The sequence below is a fragment of the Melanostigma gelatinosum genome (genome assembly GCF_949748355.1).
Source record: "Melanostigma gelatinosum genome assembly, chromosome: 19".
Taxonomy (NCBI): domain Eukaryota; kingdom Metazoa; phylum Chordata; class Actinopteri; order Perciformes; family Zoarcidae; genus Melanostigma; species Melanostigma gelatinosum.
In genome coordinates, this window is record NC_136652.1 from 18483408 (window position 1) to 18498176 (window position 14769).

The window sequence follows — 14769 nt, forward strand, 5'->3', positions numbered from 1 at the left end:
ACAGGGCAGCAATAACAACCACTTGATTTTAGTTTTTAGCGCTTGAATTCATCTGGGAGGTCATGCTAATGTGCTCTGACCTCCTGGAAAAGAGCTGCAGTGAATCTGACCAAAAATCCTTTTGTTTATACAATTTATTGATGCAAAAAATATTTTCCAGAAGGTCAGAGGTCAGCTTGCCAGAGCAAAGAGAGAGAAGGAAAGTGTCCCTCTGTGAGAAGATACAGCAGCCAAAAGGGTTTTTTGCAACATGTTCCTAAAAGCTGATAAAGTATTGGAAAATGATCAATCAAAGATCCTCTCCACTCAAGTGTTTTTCTAATGTTTAGGTCACCTAAAATGTCTGGCCTTGACTATACTGACTTGTATCTGTGCAAAGATTGTCACCAGAGGTGTTTTCACATCCCTCTGCTGAAGGCGGAGATGTCTGCGCAGCTCGATTTTGTGCATCACAAGTTCGGAAGCCATGCATGTCACACTCCAAAATACAAATGCCAACACGTATTGACAGGGAAACAGTCTTCAACACAACACCGGCAACGGAACCTGAAACCTCCAGTGCACAGAGAGCAAGAGTTTGGAGCTTTCTTCCACTTTCTACCAAAAGATCCCGCTAGATATTGTGTGCTTCACACCCACTATAGCTGTGTCAGCCAAGGACAGTTACAACTTTTCCCGAGCCAGTCGCAGAGCTCCAAGCCGCTATCTTGATATCACTCGTCTATCATAAAAGGAGCAGCGGTGTTGGGCTGGGGCGAGGCCAGAATAAAGAAATTCTCAATGAGGGAGAAAGACGTGGGAGTAAACCACGTTAAACTAAATTTTAATCATCGCAGAGGTTTTGCTTTAAAGCTTCTCTGGAGGGGAACTTTAACGATTAACTGCAGCATAAGTTCCAAGTTATTAATCCTTCATAATACCAGTCATTGTGTGAGCTTGAGGCAACACTTCTTAAAGTTTGAAGCTTGTCAGCTTCACAGTTCTACCTGGTAGACTTTATTATCTCATATCAGCATGATACAGCGGTAAAAGCTGACTAATTGAGCCTCCTATATGGGTTGCGGATAATGACTGCAACACTGTGTGTTCCCTCATGCTACTGTTTTTACCTCCTCAGCAAATCTCTACCAAATGCTTCAAAATATAACCTCTCCTCCTCCTCCTCCTCCTCCTCCTCCTCTGGGAAACAGATACACAACAGCCAATCTATTGCAAAAAGCCCCGACAGAATTCTTATACATTATTTTTGGGGAGTGCAGAGAAAGAGTGAGAGTGGTGGCAAAGGTAATCCATTTCAATAGAGCTGTCTCTTATTGGCAACTTTCCCTTCGCGCACCTCTTCTGAGCTTCATGTGACACTACATGCAGTAAGAGTGTGTGTGTCAGCACAATTTTGTACACAATAAAAGAGCCACAGTAGCGATAGGAAACTGTAGGTCTTGAAATAGCTTTGAGGGGAGAGAATATTTATTCACTTTAATGATCAAGCCCTTTATTGACTTTTTGGAAAATCCAATATTCAGCCCTGCAAGCCAGTGAGAATCTTTCTCATCGCTCTGCAATTTCACAATGGTCTCCGGGACGATAAGCATTTATACCCTTCAAACAGACATCACACACAGCCACACGCACATCTCCACACACCTAAATGTAGACAATGATGTCCTGTATGTGTACATACGTGGCACATGATTCACGAATAGCCCTTAAAGTGAATAACTGCATCATTACAAATGTCCGTCACGAGTTAGCTGATTAGTTTCTGTCGTCACATTTTCAGAGGGGGAACAGCGTATTCATGCAGACCAGCACAAGTGCCGATACACACACACACACACACACACACGGCTGTGTACAAACGCACATGTGGAAACGTCAACCTCCTGTCACCTTTGTCTCTGGTCACACCTGGCTTTCTGTCTCTTGGTCCCAATGTCACATGCTGATGGCCCTCATCACACGGCAGTAGCCAAGGATGAGACGAAACATGATTTTGTCTGTCAGCCAGTTTCTGGCACTGCACTGATACATGGTAATCCAGCTGTCAGCGGGGAGCGGGAGAGGGAAGAGCTACAATGGGGAAGAGGAGAGGAACACAAAGAGAGAAACAAAGACAGCAGAATGGAGGAAGTAAAAAAAAGAAATAAGTAGAAAACTGAAAATAACAGGCAACACAAATACAATGCGCTGTAAATGGTTTTCAGTTTTGTAAAATTGTAGCAGACACGTGGAGCGCCAGTGCTGAGCTCGCTGTGCAGAAATAACATCTACATACATAACAACCTGCTCGCACCTTAAAAATTGTATTCTAATTTATTGCTATTTTATTGTATTTAAGTTAAGTTATAATTGTATTAAATTGTATTAATCTAGTCTCTTTTTTTCAGCTTGTCAGTCATCTGCGAAGCAGTTTGGACTGCACGAACTTGTATGTACAAATAAAGTTGAAGTGATTGATTGATTGATTCTATAATAAGGGTAGATCAGTTCAATGAGATTGGCCATCATCAATATTTTCATATTAATGGGTGACGGCTTGCCAGTATGTGGAAGGCATTGCTCGTAGTGATCACCCCACGGACATTACTCAGCTGAGTTTCTTCAACTGTTTGCTGCCTGTTTCTTGTCTCCCCTCACTGACGTGCAGAAAGAGAAAGAGCCCACTTCCATGCTGGCAATTGTCTTGCTCATAGACACCACAGGACATGATCGCTGAACCCAAGACTTGATTATCAGCTGAGCAGGCGAGACAAATTCATCAGCGCACCCTGACCACCAGGAGCACTGAACGACTGCCAGTAAGGCATCTGTGCGCAGATAAATTTGAGACATTTCATGAATGTCCGTTGGAATATGTTCAGCCCCTGTGTTCACCAACCCCGGTTATAATACCAATCACACAGCGGTGCATAAAAGCATTAACTTATCCTGCTATGATGGTGTAAGATGGCAAATGTCCAGTGAAAAGCTTTTCAATTAGGACTCTTGAGCAAATGATATTTCCTTTGAATCACATAATCCTAAATTCAACAAACGGCTATCAAGCCTTACAAATAAAAGGTAGAAGTGGTCAAAGCACACACTTAATTGTGCGTAATATAGTTAACAGGCCTGTGTAATACACCTCATGTAAATTGATGATCCCTAGAGGAGCTATCTCATCAGGCCGTGCACTCAAATTGGACATTGCTTTATGTGTTTCTCTGCCCTGTTGCAAGCAATTCATATATTGGCATTTGGGCCATAAATTTAGGCCGATAATTCATTGTTCAAGCCTGTACGCTGTGGCCCTTTAATCACTACTTCTTCCTTCAATTCTCAATTTATGACTTCATTGTTGGGTGTCTATGATTCCGTATTCTACATGTATCTCGTTTTCCCGTTTTAACATAATTTTCATCTGTGTGACAATGCATTTATCATATAAAACAAATGGGTTTTTAGTTGTTGTATTTAGTTTAGGTAGATAAGTGGGAACATTCTTCAACCCACAAAAATAGCATTTAAAATAATCCAGACACATTTGCCCAGAATGAATATTCTGATCAAAAGATTATTATGACATGGAAAACAACAGTTTTTTTGTATTTTGTTCTGGTAGTTGTGTTAAACTAAAAGCAAAGGAAAACAGTAAAACCCTGAAGTTAATTTCTGTCAATGTATTTCAGAGTGTACAACGTTTGTTCTGAGTAAAACTCTGCTGTACAGATTTTAAAGTTTTCTGTTTACTCAGTTTTTCTTGCTGTAGTTGTGGAGCACAATTGGCATGCACAAGCACACTTAACAGGATCTAACTCCCCATGGATACATATTGAGCAGCACCCAAAACAGGTGGTGGTTGCGTAAATCCTGAGGCAGTACCAAACAAACAAGAGCAGCAAGATTTGCAGCATCCTAAACAGGCTGCCAGTCTGTATACCCGGCTTACACCAGTACGGTTCAGGTCAAAGCAATGATGACAACTAGCATTGTGAGCGCTGTCTGCACTAAAGACAACATAACTCCTTGTCCAGAATTAGTCTGCCAGCATCCAGCATTAACAGCAGTGTTGTGGAGCCCTGAGGAGGGCACTGTGGAGATGTGGACAGAAACAAGTCTGGATTTAAAGGAGGCAGTTCAGCAGCACAGTTCATCAGACAAAAGCTCTGTCCTAATAGGGGCCATGGGATTGACTTATTATGCTTCTTGGTCACTTCCTCTTGCTCAAGGGAAAGCAAAATGAACATTGTACATGGGTAATAAATACACACAAAGGACTGATATTACTTTTTAAGATTTGCCAAAATTACTCGGATTACCCCTCTACGAATTTCTGCCATGTATCCTTGAATTAGAAGGTGTGATGTGTAAGGGAATGGACCCCTCGATTCAAGCTGCGTCAAGAAATCCTCATTCATGGAAGTTCCGATGATTGTCTACCGATAAAGAAGGCAAGATATGTGTGTATTAGAGAACAGCGTGTTCACCATGGCGAACACCCTGTTTGTGTGAGTGTGTGTTTGTGTGTGAATAACACATAGAAGCGGATTGAATCAATTCATGGAGTGCAGAGCAGATGAGGAGCAGACTCATTTCTGAAGGCTTCACATATAATGCTAATGTACAATATTAATGTTTTGAATTGTCACATACAGCGCCATCATGGAATCTGTGCAAAAAAAAGGCTTGTTAAGTTACATTATGAAATCATTTCTGTAGCTCCCTACCTGTTCAGTAATGTAACCCTGACTCGTATGATATGTTTTTCTCCCAATGCGCTTCCATTTCCCTCACTAGAGCAATACGCTTCATTGGTTCAGCTGGGCAGCATTGTTCTGACTGCCCTGCTGACTTTGGGTTTTGTAGTCTGATGAAACAAGGCATACAAAATGCCAAACTACACTCAACTACCAAAGTCTTCGACGAACATCCAAATCTTCTACGAGCGTCTACATTCTGCAACTGACAACACCATGGATAGAAGAAATGAAGAGAGATTTCCTGGAGAGAAACATCGCACGCATTCTGGACGAGAACCAACATCTTTTGGAAACGCTGCATGAGTTCCAGAAGGTGAGCCAGATGGAGGAACAAATCCCCCGGATGGACGCTAAGATCCAGGATTTGTGTCAGGAGAAGGAGGTTCTTTCTCAAAAGTATACGGCGACCATGACCCAGCTGAGCAAGAACTGTACTGATGAGCAAGAACTGTACTGAACTCTGCCAGAGTGAGAACGCCTGGACGGCAAAATACAAATCTCTGGAGAAGAAATTAACAAAAGACTTGGAAACAACAGGACTGGGTCAAGAAATAAAAGCTGGAGACAAACATCGCACACATACTGGACGAGAAATAGGAACTGGAGGTAGAGCTACCAGAAGGAGGAACAGATCCACCAGAACGAGAAGGCCTGGCAGGCTAAATACAAAGCTCTGGAGAACGAGAACAAAGAACTGGAGGACCTCCGTCTTGAAACAAACAAAAAGAGGAGATTCTTCTTGTTTCGCAGGACGAGAAGGGAAAGAGAGGCAGAGCTTCAGAAAATGAAAACCAAAATGCACGAGAAGGCGCTGAAAAATAAATCAAAGCAGGAGACGGCGGAAAATGAAAAGGAGGTGGTGGAGGAGGCTGCTGGTTGTTCTGTTCAGGTCCTCCCCCCCCTCCCTCCTCCATCTACCGCACCCCTTCTCTCTATCCACTCATGTCAGTGAAGTCAAATATCAGTGTTGTGGTACAGCTTGTTTCTAATACCTCCAAGTGGACAGAAAAAAACATATTTAACTGAACTCAAATGTATGAGGTCTCATTTGACACGACGTTTATTGAAGCTGTGCTAAATGAGATATTTGTGATATTGCATTCAGCTGCTCCTGAAAGAAACTAATCGTTAAATGATAAATTGCTAAACACTGATGCCTTGAGTTGTCGATTGTTTTACATCAATGTTTTTGGAGCTAATTATGTATCTCAGATAATCATGCAAGCAGTGTTATGAGTTGAAATGAGGATCTGTCGCCAGTTAATAAAATTAGACACGTCTTTATTTCTTTCTTGCTGTTTGTTGTTTGGCTGTTCTTTTAGCGAACAGCCACCCACTATCTAGTCATTTTGCATATACTGCAGAGAGTACTGTAGTGCATTGTATGCTGCCAGCAGAGAATTGCTGAAGCCTGGATCGAATACAGTCAGACAGAAGCCAACAGATCATAGCACACAGTCACAGTTATGAAGCCAAAAAGCAGCATATATTCCTTGGCATTGTAATGTAATATAAATGTGGAGTTAGGTTTGGCTATGCAAGACTTCAGAGTATGTAACGGGATCTTATGAACGTTTGATAAATGATGCAGGGCATGAGAAATATTGATCACCAGCAAGGGCAACATAACATGGAAAACATATGATATAATTGGAGTGTACCGGTATATACGGGATGTCAGAATAATGAGACCTAACATGAAATAAATAGCAACCAATTACAGGCTTCCAGCTTAATTCTTGTGCCATTTAGCGTAGTGAATGATGCCTCTTTAAGTATAGAGAAGAAAAGGTGAATTCTTTATTGATTGGACCTCAGCAGACAGAAAATCATTGCGCACGACACTGGGCAACTTTATCAGCAGATATGCTTTTGAAGGAGTGCATTTTATAGGTTTCATGCTGAAAGAGGAGTTGAAATTGGAGTTTAAGTTGACCGCGAGGGCATTAAAGTAGTCAGTGTCAGTGTATACCTCCCCTGTTATCTCTAAAGGCAATCTCCCTTTTTGAAAGTCTCGACTGAACCTGAGACATGAAAGCATCTCATTAAAGAAACAGATATTTCACTGGATTTATGGTACATCAGGAGTCTCTTTCAGGCTGAGCATCTAATTAGATTCCTTTCTAGGGAAGTGGCGTACAGGAAGGACTGCAGCAGAGACAGCAACACTTGAGATTAAAGCAAGACCTGGAAATGGAGAATTTTGATCAAGAAATAGGAACAGTCTGTGGTTGTTGCTCGAACTGATTCTGTCCTGGCTGGCCTCAGTGTTCTGGCCTAATATTCAAGCAAAAACGATAATTTGATCTGCAGAATCCTCAAAGGGAATCATTTTTCATCCAGATATGAATCCTGCATGATAACCAGAATATTTCCCAGCACCACAGCTCACAACAACGTGGTGTTCAAAGTGGCATACAAAAAAACAAAACATTAAAAAACAGAGAGTAGACAGAGATGTGAGAACAGATAATGTTCACACAGTACACGTGCAGGCACAGACGGATCCGTGCTCCCAGGACGCGTCTTTGTTTTGTTTTTTTAGAAGTGAACACGTCAAATCTGGCAAAATTGCCTCAGGATTTGGAATCAGAGCAGAGTCCGTGATTCTGATGTTTGTCCACTCTCTGTGTCAGCATGCGTCCTTCTACACAGCCTCAACGTATTGCACGACATACCACATGTTTACGTGCACATGAGCAAGAATACATATAGCTGGTTCAGTTTCACAGACACGATGGGGGGTTACACATCAGAGCTTCTTCTGACAGCCTTCTTTTGTGCCTCTCTTACTGGTTTCTGTTCAGTCTGCTGACTCATGCCTCCTACATGCTGGATTCTCTGTCTGACCACCTTGGCACTAATACGTTTACACCTTTTCTTTTTTTTTTAGGTGAACCTCACAGTAAAGTAGGTCAAGAAAATGAAAAAAAGGGGCCAAAGGGACAAAACCCATTCCTGATTCAAGATGTTGTTCTTTAAACACTCATGTGAAAGGTTTCATAACCAACCTGCACACGTGGGCGTGACATTTTGATTTACATCCCCTAGCCAGCTGCGTGGGGAGTTTGTATCCGGAGTGATGCAGTCATTCGATGCTTTAGCAGTTCTGTTGTGTGCTTACAATAAGAAACGCCTGATATCACCTTTTCTCAACTTGCCCCCTCCGAACTGCTTTTTTTTTTAATACTCACCAGAAGAAGTACACTGTAAATGGATGCCCATGCACTGTTGAGGCAATTTAAGAAAAGGACCGACAACATTGTTTGCGAAAGTAAAGCATAAAAGAAACAAAAAACAAATTGTTCCAGCAGAAGTTGAACATTTCAGGAAAGGCAGAAAATGATAAAACAGCACAGTGTCTGGGTTGCAGTTGGGTACATTTTCATTACAGCAGGGAAAAAGTGCCACTGCCAACGGCCCTTTCATTTAAAGATAGAAACCATCAGGGATCTAACAGATGTCAAAGTTTTGAAAGGAAACTCAGAGCTTCTGCCGAACATCCCATAATCAGCAACACAAGAAGAAGGGGAAAAAAGCACAGATTTGGCACAGTCCCACGGAGCATTTGCAGTTTTACATTCAGCCGGCCACGTTCCATGTCAGACATTGACATCATCATGTTCGACGATTAACCTCTTCCTGTTGTGCAGCTTTCGCTGTCGAGAAGTCCCTTTTCATGCATATTTATATCCACGTCATGTTTGCACATTTGCTTTGCACATTGTCACTCCTCGTCTTCCTGCAAATCTTCATGATCACACATTTATTTGCATCCAACCATATTGCAAGAGAAGTGAAGGCTTCTCTCTAATTGCACACACATATTTAGCTGCCCCCCCCCCCCCCCCACATGTAAACCTATTATTGGGTGAACACATTTCTGAACACTTTGTTCCTGCTGCACTTTAATCACATACATCATGTTTCCATTCAGACGGTACAGAAAGAGGACGCTTCCAGCCAAACGCCGTCCGTGCCGAACTGTGCTTTCATTCATTCTCAGCAGATGATTTCGGAGCCCACCCCGTACAGTGCTGTTTATGTTCTGCCCGTGCGATGGTAGCCCGCCCACGGCTGAGCTGTAATAACATCCCGGTCAATCGACTGGCTCAAGGCGTGTGGGCCCATGCAGGGGGCAGGAAGCGGGAGACGGTGACATTTAAAAGACGACTCACTTTGTCGAGCATTCAGCAGTGTCGTGTGTTGTCAGTGACACCAGAGCTGCTGTTGTTTGGCGCTGAGTTATACCGCTGCGTTTTTGTTTCATTCATCCCACAGATAGCAGCCTCAGCTCCCCTCAGCTGAGCTTTTTCACAGCTGCAGTGAAAGTCCATTACTCCCTTGCAACGTTAATCTCAACAGTTCCTGCTGCTGTTAAACAGTAAAAGCCGTGCAGTGTAGAGTTTAGCTCTGCACAGGTATCCAGCCCAAGGGAAATATATAGTCTTTGTCTTCTTGCCTATTATTTCTTTCACTCTTATGTTTCAGTGCTGCCTGATAATATCTAGTGCACATCTTTAATCACGCAGTTTTTCCCTTAATATATCAAGACTGTTGATTGAGTATGTTTTACGACCCTCATTTAATATATTATTAATATCCAGTTTGCTTTGATGCACGCCACTTCTTGCTGCTGCAATGTACAAGGGATTCATCTTGTTTCATTGCATCAGATCGCATCAGATATAATCAAAGCGTGAACAGTGGAAGATATAGAACATGGGTCGGTTGTTTTTCTCTGAAAATGAAAAGAACATTCTAAAAGGAATGAACCCTAAGAAGTCCGTCACTAAGATTAAAGGTGTAGAGGAATAGAACATGCTCTTTGATTGTTGACACGGCAGTGCTCGCTATCCAGCCGCCAATTTAGTAAATTTCCTCTGCCTGTCATGAACCATACACATAGAGGAGACACGTCAGTGTGTTAAGTTGAATTGATTGACCTGACTTTGTCAAAATCAGATTTTTGTGGATGCTATATGCGACTGTTTTTGTGAGATTTAATTCCAGGCTTTCGTGCATCCATCTGTCACTGACTATTTTCCAATATTACAATTACTAATTAAGCAAATTGTTCAGTGTGCACTGCTAGCATAAATGGTTGTCAAAACAATAAAATCACCAAACACAGCTGCCAGCTAGTATTTACCTGTTTGTGGGAAATTACTGGACATTTAGTTGATATTTCTGAAAGTGGAAACTAAAACTACCAGAAGTGCTAGTTGGCATCACGGCTGTGTTTGTGATATAAGGAAATGCCATTTGGTTGGCAGTGACCGATTTTCTTAATGAAAGCTGGCTTTAGTGGTCGCTTTAATTAAATATGAAGTCATGCTTTTCACTCAAAGATGTCTGGACCCCCTGTGCTTCCCCAGTTTTGCATTTTTCTCTCAGGAAACAAAGTAAGCCAACCTCACTTTTTTTCCTAAAGCTGGCTATAACTCTTTACTGTCACTTCAACTAATTATTAATCAATATTTCATTGTTTATGTGCAGCCTGTTGCTATTTTCTTCCCCAATTCTTAGATAATTAAAAAGTGGTGAAACAGCGCCCCCCCCTCTCCACTATGTAGTGTGTTGTGGTGAAAGAGGAGCATTGCACAGGAGGACACCGAGGAGACGCCAGGTGAAAGTGATATCCCGTGATTAGAAAATGTTTGGCACCATCAAACATTCAGGAGAATAAACTGTGGAGTGAAGTTTGAAAGAAGTTGGACTGGCTTTTCACAACTTTCACTGTATTCTGCAGAAAGTTAGCTCATCTACTGATGACTGAAATGTTTCAACCGGCAGAGTTCAGAGGTGACATGACACGGACGCCTCCATGGATGGAAGGAGAGAGGATTTATAAGCTTCGAAGGTACAGCAAGTCACCCACTGTTTCCGTCTGTTTGTGTATGTCTCTGATAGCGGGAGGTCTAACTGTTAGAAATCCTGCTTTGGTTGTTTTTTGCTGACATGTTGAAGGTTATATTGGTCAAAAAAAATCGCTTTGGACAAAGAAACAGTTGTGGAGGCGGTGTTGCAAGGAGCAAAGCAACGTTTTGGAATGTACTCAATTGTGTACTTTACGACTAAAACCGTGTAATTTGTGAATGCTTGCCCGAGCAGAAGGCCTGGTTGTTACTTGTTAGTGGTGGTTTTATTGTAACAGTTCTGGTTGTGCTGCATAATGAGTCATTTGCTTCAATAGCCTACTGTTGGTCTTGTGGAGTATTTTTTTGTTGTTTGCTCTGGATATTAATAAAATGAGTAAGTCATGTATTTGATACATTCATTGGTACTTCTGCATGTGAACATAAACTTTTCAAATCTGTAAATTGAATAAAATAAGTCACCCGGCATGGAAAAGCATAAATACAAATAATCTTAGTCTACTAAGCGGGAGCTGCCCTATTCAATACCGATCTGTACATGCAGCCGGGTGTGTAAGCGCTGTAGTTCTGTGTGTAAGTCATGCGTCTTTTCTTTTTAATTGGATCTGTCAGTCTAAATGTTACCCAGCGGTTAACTAATTGAATGCTATGTAATTTGTTGTAGTTCGCCACAATAGAGTCATGCTACTAGTAGTAAACTCTTTGTCAACTATGTTGGTAGACTGACGGTGTGTCCTACTTTACAACAGCGTCTGTGTTTTTGAAGAGGACTCGTCTGACTTGACGTTCTCAGTCTTTTCCTGAGCTTCATCAGAGCGCTCACAGTTAACTGGTGGCCCTCAAACAAACAGCCGTTCCCCCTCTGACCCGTGTATTTCAAATGGGCTAGGATTGCCACGGTCTTCATCGGATACAAAACTCTGATTTGAAATGACAATTTCCGCAGCCTTTCTTGTGGAAATGATCTTGTTTTAATGGCATCATCAGCTCGCGTCTACCCGGGCATGTGTTGCTCCGTGTAACACGGATTACTGTTGATCACGTAGTGCAGCTGTTGATGTTCCCTTGACTAAATGTCTGGAGTTAACAAGTCATGAAGATTTGCAGTGCGAAGTCATCCGGTGGCGTCGTTGTTTTCTATGAACATCTGATAGTTTGAAGTAAACAAACCAAAAAAACGTACCTTTTTGTAACACCTGACATTCATTGACCTTTTTAATGTTCTGTTAAATTAATGGCGCTGACCTTCGTGACATCATACATAGATTTATGAATGAAACATAATTTATTGCACCATCAAAGTTTTAGCCTTTTAATCTTCTTGAGTGGAAGTGTTTTACTTTGTAGGAAACACAAAAGTCTTTTGATTAGTAATGTATTGACTGGTGCTCTTTATGCCTTTTTTTTCTCTGCCGGCTCTGCAGAGTTGGTTTCTTCCAAACAGTCAGAGATGTCAGAACACGTACTATCTACGGCTGTTTAATTCCTTCTGAAGCAACTTCCTCGAATTGTCTACTTCCAGTGTAACGCGAGCTAATCCTTGCACGCTTGTCAAGTCCCCACATTGCAATGCTGTGTCTTTTGCTTGGAAAGCTGCCGCATTAATTCAGTCTCACCTTACCCCTGTGAATGGGAAGGCATTCAAAGTCTCCCAAGTCCCTCATCCTTTTGTTCCACTCGAGGATGGCAATACCCAAAGTATGAATAGAACTGGTATTTCAGTGATTTGCCAAGAATCACATTTAAATAGAGGCTCCATAAAAGCTCTTGAAGAAATCCTAAAGAACAAAATGATTACATATTCTCACGTGTGCACTGGCTGCTTTTCTCAGAGGCTGAGATAGTTTAGACAACAGCAGACTCCTTTTTATGAGCCACAAAAGCGTCATTCATATTTTGTTATTGCATCCAAGGGTCATAAATGTCACTTGGGCATGGTTACGTTTTTACTGATTGGTTGTTTTCTGTGGGTTCCAACAATGAAGTTTCCTAATGGACATAAACCTTGTAGTTTGGATTTAATTCGAGACGTAGACATTTTTAAGATTCGCTGACGGCTAACATTGTTTCACGTTGTTGCCTCGCTTACAAAATGTTTATGGAAAGCTGAGTCTTGACTATAGCTTGTCCCAAATTTTAGCTGAAGGGCATTTTTAGACTCGTAAATGGGCTCTAATTGCTGAACTCTTTCTGTGGCGCCCCCTCAATCCTGCATAAATATTGTTATTCATTTCCAGTGAATTCTCTCCTTATTATTGAATCGATGTGCAGGCAGGGAGGAAAGGAGTTTTTGTCAACACGGCAACCGTGTGATTAAGGAGTGATCATGTCAGGCACAATCTGTCCCAATCTGGTCAGGTGTACTCAAGGCTGAGCACTAAAGAGGAGGCAGGCTGTAATTTTGGTCCGGCTAATGGGCTTTTTCTCACCTCTGCACAGCATAACTCTGCCATCTGCTGCAGGGAGTCTCTGTCAGCGCCTCGGCCCTCTCTCTGGAGCTGGGAATGGACAAATGGCAACCTGAGAGCCGCACTCGGCAGCTGAGTACATGACTGGATGCACATGGACCCTTTGCTATTCTCCCTTGCCTCATCCTGCGCCTCATCTCCTACCAGCCTTTGTCAGTTTGAGTTGTGTAGCCCAATGTCCCAAATCACAAATTTGCCTCAAGGGGCTTTACAATCTGCACAGCATGTAACACCCTAGCTAGTCCTTAGATCCATGCTCCGGATAAGGAAAAAGTTCTCCAAAAAAAGCCTTTAAAAGGGCAAAAACATGACAGACACCTCAGCAAGAGCAACAGAGGGGGATGTCTCTTCTAGGACGGGCATACATGCGACAGATGCCTTTTCTCAAGTCGACAGGAATGTATCGTCTCAGGAAGGCTGAAACCCTTGAGATGTACCATCTTGTTTTCAAATGAGTTGTCCTTGAAAAGCATTGGCACACAGTTTCATGCATGCACAAGCATACCGATGCCTCTTGCCAACTTACAAGCTTGAGTTTGTAAGAAATTAAAGGTCTTGAAACTACATGTAGTTTTCAAGATCTTTAATGATAGTCTACAGCCTTTTCAGACAAAAGGGTTCTACGCACCCGCGTAGAATCGTATGAAGAACACTTCGCAGTCATTTTTTCATTTGACAGGGTGTCATTGGGTCTTTTTTACGAAACTGGGCAAACGGAACTTCACGACATGCTCCTCACTTCTCCATCCAGTGATTGTTTTTCTCCAGCTTCTAGACGTCTGAACTCCAGCCGAGGCTGATCAGGCGTCTGTTTTGTGCCTCGGCCCACTCTGTTAAGTCTTCTGCCCTGAGCACAGATGAGCAAACCTGGGAGAGATGCTATCGGACCGCTGGGTTAGAGAAACTGCCAACTCCATCACCCCTAGTCAGATCAGAAGGGAACTGGAGAGCAATGCATATAGAGCGGTTTGAGATGAATCCTCATGATTCTCTGTATGGCCATTACGCTCCTCGGTGTGACGCTTTACAAGAGATATAACTGCAGAGGAGGGCATTGACTGTATGCAGGGTTTGAGTGTACGAGGGGGAGGGGAGGCATTCACAGCTGTCCTAATGTGCTGCAATTCGTCTTGGTGTTCCACAGATGTTAGTAACACATTTACTACAGTACTGTACTGCCGAATGTGTATGATTACAGATCATCTGAAGAAATTAAAGATCTTCATGCATTTCTCAAGGCAACATTTGCCATTCCTGCCCAGATGAATGTATTAGGAAACCGCTCTGACCGGAGGACGGTGACGAGGTCAAATGTAGAAGGTTGCGCAGGAGAAGAAAATTACAACAGTTTAGCAGAGTGACAAGCCAGGCCCGGAGGCACGGAGCCTTATCGCTCATGTTCCCTCATGTATGAGAGCCGGGGCACACTGTCCACTCCGCCGCCTCCGGAATACAACAATGACTGCATATTGTGTGACTGCGTGTTCATCTATGTTATCCTACGGATGCATACTATGCACACAGATTGCGTTTATATATGTGTAAAGGGGCAACGGCACGGCAGAACAAGGGGTCGTGTGTCCTCTGACGAGCGACTGGCCATTGCTTTTGTAATATGGTGGCGTTCTGCCTCCAGCCTGCGAGCTGAGGCGGAACACAGAGGTATCTGTATCCATATCCTCT

General features: G+C 42.6%; 1 protein-coding gene across 1 annotated transcript in view; it reads left to right on the forward strand.

Moving 5' to 3' along the window:
* Positions 1–13373, forward strand: part of rps29 (ribosomal protein S29) — a 47349-nt gene extending 33976 nt beyond the window's left edge. The window contains exon 4 of the transcript XR_013772898.1: positions 13361–13373. The gene's annotated coding sequence lies outside the window, so the exon portion shown is untranslated. The remainder of the gene's footprint in view (positions 1–13360) is intronic.
* Positions 13374–14769: the final 1396 nt, after the last annotated feature.